This window comes from Pseudorca crassidens, chromosome 10 (genome assembly GCF_039906515.1).
Source record: "Pseudorca crassidens isolate mPseCra1 chromosome 10, mPseCra1.hap1, whole genome shotgun sequence".
NCBI lineage: Eukaryota > Metazoa > Chordata > Mammalia > Artiodactyla > Delphinidae > Pseudorca > Pseudorca crassidens.
Window position 1 is genome coordinate 45,249,634 of NC_090305.1, and position 11,522 is coordinate 45,261,155.

Below are 11,522 nucleotides of genomic sequence, written 5' to 3' on the forward strand. Positions count from 1 at the left end.
GGAAACTGCCAAACTGTTTTTCAAAGTCGTTAACCATTTTCCATCTCCACCAAAAATGCAGAAGAATCCCAACTGCTCCATATCCTCAACTGGAACTTGGTATGATCTGTATTTTTAATTTTACACATTCTACTAGAGGTGAAGTGAATTTAGCTTGCATTTTCCTAATGACCAATGATGTTGAGCATCTATCTTTTTATGTGTTTATATGCCATTTTAATATCTTATTTGCTTAAGTGTCTATTCAAAGGCTTTGTTTAGTTTTTATTGGCTTGTTTCTTTTCTTACTGTTGAGTTTTGAGAATTCTTTGTATATATTGTGGATAAAATGCCTTATAAGATATGTGCTTTTCAGTTATTTTCTCCCTGTTTGTGGCTTGTTTATTTGCTTAAGAATATCTTTTTAAGAGCAGAACTTTCTTAATTTTGGCGAAATCTAATTTATCATTTTTTTTCTATTGTCAATCATACTTTCTTGTTGTATCTAAGAACTTGTTGCCCAATCCAAAGTCACCAAGATTTTCTTCTATACCTTTCATAGTTTTCAGTTTTACATTTAGGTCTATTATCCTTTTGAGATAATATTTGTATATGGTGTGGGGTATGAATCAAATTTGATTTTCTGTGAAGATGCTTATCCAGTTTGTCTATTTTTTTTTTTGCGGTACGTGGGCCTTTCACTGTTGTGGCCTCTCCTGTTGCAGAGCACAGGCTCCGGACGCGCAGGCTCAGCGACCATGGCTCACGGGCCCAGCCGCTCCGCGGCATGTGAGATCTTCCTGGACCGGGGCACGAACCCACGTCCTCTGCATCGGCAGGCAGACTCTCAACCACTGTGCCACCAGGGAAGCCCTTGTTTATCTATCTTGATACCAATTTCAGACTCTCTTGATTACTGTAGATTTTTAAAAATTCTGAAGTCACGTAATTTGCCTACATCTTCACAGAGAGAGCAGGGATTCAACGTCAGGTCTGTCTCTAAGGACTGTGCTCATAACCCCTAAAATTGTTTAACCAAAGGATTTCTTGAACTGGAGCTCCCTGTATGATGCTTAGGGGTGGGAATATTAGTTGCAGATATGGACAATACTTTATTAACTCAAAGAGAGCCTAATTCTGCATTCCAACATGGTTGACAGTGGGACAATTCTGTGCAAGTTGGATCTCTGATCTCCCTGTAGAGAACTCGTCTTTGCTTCAGAATGCAGTTCTCAGCTCCTCTCTGATTGGCCAGCCAGTTTGCAGTGAGGTCTCATACCTGGGTGCACATCTGCTCAGCCATCTGTAGTGTAAGATGTCAATCATTCTTACCTCAGGGACAGCATGTGATTTTAGTTTTGGGAAATTATGGTCCTGCAGAAGGATAAAGCAGGATGCCAGTGCTAAAGATATTTTAACAACACATCTTACTTTAGATGAATTCCTGTGTATATGGATTGTAAACTTAGAATTTTAAAGTACACTAATAATCTCCCAGCCTCTGAAAGCAGTTTATTTCATGCCTACTGGCTCACTGGTTTGTATGTTCTCCTTCATAGGACAGACTGTATTATCAAGTCTGGCAGTCAAGGTTCTCAGGCGAGATGAAACCAAAGTGCCATTGGGATAGAATAAATTGTTCAAATCAGCAGCTTCAAATCAGTCACTCTGTGAGCTGTCTATTTTTGGTCGCTGTGGTTGTGGCAGAGAGTGGGTAATGGTGAAAAGGGGTACGATGAGCCATAACCTGGCTGGTAATTCAGCAGTTTCTCAATAAGGACAACAGTTTGGTGAGGTGATAACTCTTCTAGTTGGTGTTTTATATTTTTCAAAAGACCTGAAACTTGTACATGTACCACTCCCTCACGGCCTCTCCTAGGACCAAACCAATTCGCTTTCAACAGCTTTATCTCCCATATAAGTCCAACCAACACAGACGGACTTTTCAGATTTATTTGTGTCCTACATCACAAATGTTGAGGGACAGTGTCCATAGCAAGGTTTTATTTTTTAACGTTTTGCAAGGTTTTATTTTAACGTCTAGTGATGACTTTCAAAGCTGAGGGAACTCGACAAGGTCAGGAGACCTAGGGCTACTTCTTGTTCCAGATTTGCAGTTTGGGCTCATTTGGATGTATTTTCATTATTTCCTGCTACCTCTGTAGACAGAATTCACAGCCTGTGGTTATATAAATGGAAACTATGTCTGGTGACATGATGTGACCTTCCTCCTCACAGCTTGCCCTTCTCTCCCAGTCTCAGTGAATGGGGCTGTCCTCTGCCCAGTGGCTCATGCCAGAAACCTAGGAGCTATCCTGGCACCTTCTGATCCCCTTGGCTGTATTCAATCCATCACCATGTCCTTCTCTTTAGTTCTGAAATAGCCCCTTCCTTGGCCTCCCTGGCACCCTCTTGGTCCCCACTCCCATTAGCATTTTCCACACTGAAGCCAGAGTGATATTCTCAAAAGTTATCTATGAATGTATTAGTTCATCTCATAAATATGTTTTTAGTGCCTACTATGTGTAAGGAATACAGTGGGGAGTAAGATAAATCTCTTCCCTCATGAAAGTGCACAATGAATTATGTCGGGCTCCCAGCTCCTCCTCCTTCACTCCCCACCACCTCATATTAAAACACTTCCACAGATTTCTAGTTGTTCTTAGGTGAAAACCCAATGTCTTTCCAATGGACTTCATAACCAGGTCCCCATTCCTCTGGCCTCATCTTTTGTCAACATCCACTTTGCTCTAACCACACAGTCTTGTCTCTGTTCCTTAATTATGCCACCCTCCTACTACTTCTGGGCCTTCGCACGTGCTGTGCTTCTTGCCCGAATACTTTCAGCCTCTGCTACTCATCATCAGCCCTTAGGTCTTAGTTCAAATGTCTCTTCCAAAGGGAAGTCTTCCCAGATCCACCAGGCTAGGCCACATTCTTTAATACTATGCTTTCATGGTAACATAAAAACCTATTTTGTGGCAGTCATCACAGTTATTCTTGGTGTTAGTTGATTTGTACTTGACTCCCACAAGTCTTTAAGCTTCATGAATTTTTTTAAATGGAAGTATTGTTGATTTACAATGTTGTGTTAGTTTCTGGTGTACAGCAAAGTGATTCAGTTATATATATATATATATATATATATATATTTTCTCTTTCAGATTCTTTTCCCATATAGGTTATTACAAAATATTGAGTATAGTTCCTTGTGCTAAATAGTAGGTCCTCATTGGTTATCTATTTTATGTACAGTAGTGTGTATATGTTAATCCCAAACTCCTAATTTATTTCTCCCCCCCTTTCCCTTTGGTAACCACAAGTTTGTTTTCTACATCTGTGAGTCATTTTCTGTTTTGTACATAAGTTTTTTGCCCACCTATTTTAGTCCCAGAGGTCAGTATACATCATGGGTAATAAGTGCTTAAAATGATATTTTAAAAAATAAATCATCATTTGAACAAATGGACAGACTGCATCTTATAGAGTGGGTCTCCACTTGCTAATCCAGTCTTGGGTTGGCCACATATACTGATGGTGTGTGAGAGTACAGGCTCTTGCAATGCATATACCTAAGAAGCCAATCCATTTTCTCTAATTATTAGCAAGTTATTCACCCTCTGGGGGACTCAGTTTTTGCACCAATATCATAGGGCTGTTATAAGGATTAAATGGAATAATGACAAAAACTACTCAGCATAGTGACTGGAATGTGGTAAGCAGTCAATGTGATAGTCAAAATGATAACAACAAATCATTATCACTTAACATGGCTTCTGTCTACATGCTTAAGTAGTAGCCATGGCCTTTACTGCTGTCAGTGAGTTATACATGAACGAAGTATCTCTTGGGGGAGAAAGCCTTCAGAAATCTCGTGTCATCCTTCTTAGTATTTTGGACTCCACTTCCATGCAGGAGGATTTGCTAACCCTAACTCTAAATACTATTATCCCCCAATGTCCATTCCCTCCTTCTGTTGTCATAAAAGAACTTTTAAGGACCCACACTGCCTAGAAAAAGTCCGCGTTTACTAGTCTTCCTTGCATCTGGGTGTGTCCATTTGACTAAGTTCTGGCCAATGGGATAATGTTTGTGGCAGTTCTAGGAATGTTCCCCAAGAGACAGCTGGTGTATATCCCTATCCTTCTTATTATTCTCCCTTTCTGGTTGGAATGCTGGGATGATGGCTGGACCAAGAGCTGCCATCTGTGACTATAATGTGCCTCTGGGCATGGAGACCATGCAAAGCAGGGCTGCAGGGCAGAGCCTGGATTCCCAGGGCCTTTGAGGTTAAAGACTTGTTCTGTGGAGCAGATCCACCACATAACTCTGAATTCTCTCCCTCCCAAGTTTTAAATCAGAGAGAAACAAACTTTTGTTTTGCTCAAGTCACTGTCATAGGAAGTTTTATCCACAGCCCAAAATGAATCTTAGTCAACACAGTTCTGTACATGGAAGGAACGAGAGTGTCCTTGCCTCCTTCCCAGCCCTGTAAAGTACTGATTCTGACTTCTGTTTTCCTCTGAGACTCCTGAGCACAATGCAATGACCAGGCTTCAGCTTTGTAGAGGCCACAAGTCTTTCTATGCCTTTCCACACCAAGCCCATGTCAGAGTCCCAGTACATCATCTGGCTTGTTCACTCATTCGTTCAGACCTCAAATAGTTTTCCATTATGCACCATGGAGAAGATACTGTCCTAGGTACTTGGGGTTCATCAGTAGGTTAAGCAGCTGAACTGGGCTGTATTTGAATTGATTTCTCTTGTTTAGGTCCTAGTCTTCTCCTAATGACCTTGCGCAGAATGTCCACAGAAGAGAACCTCGCTTCCTCTTGCTTAGCCCTGGCCACTCCACGCCAGCACGAAAGAGGCCATGCTTATCACAACATCTTGGTACCCAGGGTCAGTCTAGGTAATTTTAATGGAGCCAAACTTTCTCCCTTTTTAATGCCCTGAATTGTTGTTTATCTAGTGACTCAGATTCAAGTGGGGCTGCACAAGAGTCTCAAATATTTCTTTATGTTTTCTTTTCTAATTCAAGCAGATAGTACACTTTGTTTTTCCTTGCCTTGGAAAAGTTAGTTTCAGAGGACTCCGGTTCTGTTTTTCAAAAGCGTAAACTATTGCGTGGGACAGGATTGCCAGAGGAAGAAATGTTGTAAGAATACCCTCTGCTTTGATCATACTCAAGGTCTGGCAAGACTCAGGGAGACTGCCTTGTGGAGCACCCTGGAGGCTGTGTCCAAGCTCTCCCTTTCCTCAAGTGGCCCAAAAGCAGCAGACCAGGGAACCTGATAGGACCACACAGGTAGGTGCAGGGTAATTTAGAAGTGACCCCTGTGGAGGGATGTCCAGTGACAGGAGGCATCCCCAGTGCTGGGCGCCGTTGTGATCATAGGATTCACGGTGTTAGAGCGAGTGCACAGGGGAAGCCCCAAGAAGGAGCCTGTCAGGATGGAAGCTTGCCATTGAAATGAAGGTGGACTATAGAAAATCAAAGCATGTGTTATTTACTGCATGCCTGTTTGTGCCCCAGAGTGGAGGGGAGTGGAGAAGAGCTGGGCTCAGAACTGGCTCTGCTGCTCACAGGCTCTGTGACTTGGTGCAAATTAGTTAATAATGCTAACTGGGCCACAGTGATCTCATCTGGACAATGGGCAGTTATGGCATTCACTTCAGACCTTTGTTGTAAGAATTAGATTAATCTATATAGTTCTTGGCCCATAGTAAGCATTCTATGTGTTAGTAGTTTTTATGATCACCTGTTTATGGAGGATATGCTTTTGTCTATTAGTTATATTCTTTTTATAGATTCTTCAATAACTCTCAGAGGAAGATACTTTGGAAAAGAAATGTAAAGCTACAGTATAAGGAAAACATTGATCACTGAAAAGCAGTGGAAGTAATAATTTTTAAAGTGATTTTAAAAATCCTTAAGAAATGTTATTGAGTTCACAGAAATTTGACATTTTCTGAAAAACACTTTATTTGGAACAGTAAGAAGTACTTGTAGTAAAGAATTCTGTGTGTTGTAACATCCACTTTAATCTACGGCCAAATATTGTAGAAGCTGCTCCTTCCTCCCCTTGCAAAACAATTCAGGAAAGACGCCCTCATGACCCGTCTTCCGTGGGCACCCCTGCCCTCTGGCCTTGGGGACTTTTAGTCAGAACCCGGTGTCTATGCTTGAGTAGCACAGAATAAACATCAATGAATCTTTGTGACTTGGCTGATTATTCCTAAAATCTCTAATGGAGTCGGGAGAAAACTTCAGTTATGTTCTGAATTTTGGTCTGGTGCTTACAAAGTCTAGTTCATGACTTGTAAACCCTTGTGTCCTATTTAGATCCTTAGCCCGATGTACTAGGGCAGAGCGTCTCAAACTGTAATGTGCAGTTGAACCACCTGGGGCCTTGTTAAAATGCAGGTTCTGATGCAGTTCGACTGGGTGGCCAAGATTCTGCATTTTAGACAAGCCCCCAGGTGATTCTCATGGTCAAGAACCACACTTTGAATAGCCAGGACCTAGGTTCTGACTGGAGGAATACACCAGCAGTATGTTGTCAGAGATGGGACCTGTTACCAAGGGAACTTATTGTTTCTTCCTGGAGAACTTAGCATTGAATATGTAACAGTGTGACGGGAATTTCTCTGGAGGCTGCACTCTGACAGTTACTACCCTCTCTGCAGCTTTATGATTAGATTATAGAATCCTGTTGTGTGATATTCAGTTCCATAAACATTCATGTGCCCACCTGTTACCCAGCATCCTACCAGGTGAATAAATTTCAAATCAATAGATTTCCAATATTCTAACATTTTTTATTTTGCTCTGAGTTCACTTATAATATTAACTGATTGAGTGGAAGGTAAAAGTACTGTCATCTGTTTCTTTTTCATTTTATTTGACATTATTCTATAGTATTGAGTAAAATATATTTTTAGATGTAAAGTATGCATGACATGTAAGAATATTAATGCATATCTGTTAGCATTGAAATTGACAGAGAAGCAGAATATCCAGAGGAGACTTTTGAAAGTATCAAATGGAAAATAGCATAAATGTATACAAGTATACTGTAGAATTAATAATTGGGGGGTATATAGCACTCACCACAAGGTACTTCTCTTGGCACCCTAAATTAGGTACATTTGTCCTCCCCTACCCTAAATTATCAAGAATCATGGAATTGCAAAGAACTGATACAAGAGAATTCCAGTTTTCATAATTCATGGGTGATACTGAGGATGGAGGGGTGTGGTGGGATAGGAATAAGGTCTTTTTCCTCCTTAGGACTTTAAAATCATGTTGGAGAGAACACGCACTCGTATGGAACCTCCAGTGAACAGTTTAAGATACTATAGTACAGTGGCTCTCAGACGTTGGTCAGTGTCATAATCCCCCGGGGAACGTGGTAGAAATACAAATACAGAAATACAAATACAAATACAAATACTGCCCTTCACCAGTTTGCCGTCTTGGCTAGCCCTCCAGGTGAGATTCTGATTCCACCACAGTGTGAACCCCAATACAGTAAGCGCTTGAGTGCTCATTCACGTGGCGGTTGAGGTTCCAGAGGAGAGATGGGGTGGGGTGGGGATGGGGGCTTCGGAGAGACACACGGTGAGTGTGAGGAAGGGCCGGGAGTCAGGGATGGAGGCACCCGAGCTTGGACGGACGGGACTGCAGGGATTATCCACATGAAGTGAGGAGATGAGGTGAGACGGACTGTTTAGGGCTCAGCCCGGGTGAGGCAGGGAGACGAGAGAAGCCCAGCTTGGTGGGAAAGTAAGAACAGACTGAAATGTCTGGGGTGGGGGGGAGGTGCGAGGTCAGAGGCTCGGACTTCCTCCTGGGTTATGTGGAGTTACTGAAATCTTTAAGCAGAGGAATGGCACGATCCCACTTGCAAGTTAGAAGGATTGCTGTGTAATTCTGTGGCTAGAAAGAGGGGTCTGGGTGAAAATGCTGTGGATACTGCATGGGCAAAAAAGGATGAAATCCTGAACCAAGGCTGTGAGCGTGGAGAGGAGGCATCAGGAGATGAAAACGCGTCCACGTAGTCTGACCAGAAAGTCAACAGAGCTGGATCAGAGCCTTTTCTTGTTAACAGTTAGCTGTGTGGCCTTGGGCAAGTTACTGAGCCCCTCTGAAGCTGTTTCTTCATATTGAGAATGGCAATCACCACTACATTCCTAGATGTAGGAAATCATGGGACAACGTGCGTAAAAGACCAACGCAGTGTCCAGCAAGGAGGGTGGTATCTATTATTATTACAAAAAACACAACTGGGCCTCCTTGATGGGAAAGGGGCATAAATGAGACAGAAGTGGTTCAACTTCCTGTTTTTCTTCTTTGATGTGGTCTCAACTGGGTTGGCTCCTGGCCCTGTGATGTCAATCTTCATAGCCTTCTGTTGAGCAGTTAGGAGATTTTCAAGTTTTTGAATTTAAGTCCTAAATTGGCTTTCTAGACCTGATCTCTGATTTGAGCTCCATTTTAAAGAGATTTATTGAGCACTTATTATATACTGAAGGCTGTGTTTTACATGCAAAATTTTGCTTAATCCTAATTATACAATATGTATCTCATTTGATTCCCATCATAAACCACCTACTTTTTCTAGCTGTTTATTTGTGTGTATCTGTCCAACAAGTATAGAAAATCTTTTAGAGCTCTGAGAAAATTCTCCTCACCTGGAGCCTAATTTTCTGGCCAAATGTTTGCTGATCTTTTTATAACTTAACCTGATTCTAAATCAGAGGAAATAAGAGAGAGATGAAGGAACAGAGGTGGAAAGTATATTTAGCTTCTATAAATGAGTCTCAGCTAAGTGCCTTATTTTATTTTTTAAAAACACAGATATTCGAGTAACTGTGCAAACAATTCCTTTCCTTCTCCTCCCCCTTCCCAGTTTCTCTTAATACCAAAAATAAGGGAAGTGCTTTAAGTATTTCATTCAAGGTTAAAGTGCTATTACATTTAAAAAATTTGTCCTCTTCTCCCTGTTTACAGAAATCACAGCAGTACAGTTTTAGACAATAAAATGAATTGCAGGGATTTCAGTGGATTGCAAAGCTGGAAAAAATTCATTAACATCTCCTTTATCCAGTAAAAAGCATGTTTGTAGTCACTGGAGAATTTAAGGGTAAAGAAAAAACTTTGAGGGAAAGCCTATTGATTTTTGCTTAATGATACAAGAAAAATGAGGTAGAATGACAAGTTCAAATTTCTCCTGTAATTTTGAAGGGATTAAAAGAATCATATCAGCACAATATTGAAACATACCCAGTAGCTGTTATTGATTGCAAAATGCAAACACAAATCAAAACTATTATAAAATATGATTATTTCCTGACAATTTTTTCACACATATTAAACAACAAACAAACAATATTTCACTTAGTCTGGAAAGATTTGTTTTAAAGCAGCTGTTGGCCTTGCTATAGTAACTCTTGCTTTTTCCCAATGTTCTAGATGGATTATTGCTTTTATAAAACTGAAAAATATATGATTTGTGCATTAGTCAGGTTTAGGCAGAAACATGTACAACCAGCTTTCAGGGCCAAGTTTTTATTCCAACAAAAGTCTAAGAGATGATCGCTGAAGGCTTTGTATTATTTTTCTATGAAATTGAGTTTTTATGAAGGATGTTTTTATTTGATGGAACATGCAAGCTTTTTGAGAGTTATGTGGTACAAAAAGAGAGATCGTGATATGAGATACTGACCCAAAAATGCACATGCCGAACTGATTTAGGAAGTCAGTGGAGAACGTAAGCAAACATAAGTCATGCGTTCTGTATCAGTTTAATATAAAGAAAGATTAATGTTTAGTCCATCTGCAATGCTGTCAATTTGGTCTATTCAGTGTTTAGAATTTAAAAGAATCAAGAAAAAGAAAACCTAAGGAATTCAATGCAAACAATAAGTTAATCCAAGTCTTTGACCAACTTTTAAAAATAAGCTGTCCAATTAAAATAATCAACTTGGTTGCAATATGTTGACAGAATTGAAATAAAGTCTTCAAGTTTCTATAATGAGAAAACTAGGTTAAATATGCCAGTTTTCTATTTTTTCTTTACCCACACATCTCCCACTGACTGTGTTAACTGCTAGGCTGACGTTTCTGTTATCTGTAAAACTATGATGAAACTTTATATATTTGCTTCTCTTGAGTAAGTCACTTATCATTGATCAAATTTGGACTACTATTTAGTGTTTTCCTAATCCAAACTCTCTTTTTTTGGAATTTAGACCTTTTATTACCTAATTACACAAATAGTGTAGTTTTCCTTTATTCTCATATTTCAATTTCATAATTATTTTCGTAATGGAATTTCCACATAGTCACAAAAGCATAGAGAAAAGTATAACAAATTCCATGTGCTTTTCACTCAGCTTCAATAATTATTGAATTATTTCCATTCGTTTTACCTCTATCTCTTCATTTCTCCATCCCTCCCACTTGTCATTGGACATTTTAAAGCATTTTAGGGGTCAATAATTGTGAATGTTCTCTTAAAAAGAAGTTGTCCATTATTTTAGTTCCATCTTATTTGCATTCCCTCGTGTTAGTTATTGTTATTGTTGTTTGCACAGAAATACATCAACCAGTTTTATTACTCTTCTTTGCATTTTGCACCCTGTTCATTCATTTTGGCTTTCATTCCCTTCTTTCTAAACTACATTTTTTAGTAGTTCTTTCAGCAAAAGTGAGTGGTTGTGACTCTGAATTCTCTGAGTCTTCATCTCAATTTTGTGTGTGTGCTCCCTGTTGAATAATATTTATCTGGAAATAAAATACTTGGCTGACAGTTATTTTTCATAACATTTTAAAGTTATTTCCCCATTGCCTTCCAAATTCTACGATTGCTTTTGTGAAATCAGCTATCAATCTAGTTGCTGTTGTATCTTTCATATTCTGTCAGTTCCCTGCGATGTGTATGGCTGTGGATTTTTAGCTGGTTTATCTTGAGCTTCTTGAGTCTGAGAATTCATAGATATAATCAATTTGGAAAAATTCTTAGCTCTTACCTCTTTAAATATTGCCTCTCTCCCATTCTTTCAATTCTCTTTTTCTGGAAGCTCCTGTTTAAAAAATATTGGACTTTCTTAGTTGGTTTTTCATAATTTTTAACTTGTCTTTTATGATTTCCATCTCTGGGCTGCAGTAACTTTTTTCAGATCTATCTTCTAGGTCTCTAATTTTCTTTTCAACTATAGATTTTATTTCCTGAAGTGCCATTTGATTTTTACCAGAACATTACTTATTACCTATTTGTTTTCACAGTTTAACCCTCTGCGGCAGGGCAGTTAATTTCTTGTCTTATCATCATCTTCATCGTGCTGTTTTCACATTCTCTGTCAGGTTGTTTTTTAGTGACTGCATGGTCTTCCAGCTCTAACCTCTTGTTTTTGTTTTTTGACTCCCATGGTGGGTTTGTCCCCAAGTGATTGTGACTCAGTTTAGGGGATATTTGTTTGTTACTTTTGTTTTGTGGTAGAACTCTCCCCTGGAAGCCTGGGATGTGGGAGAATTC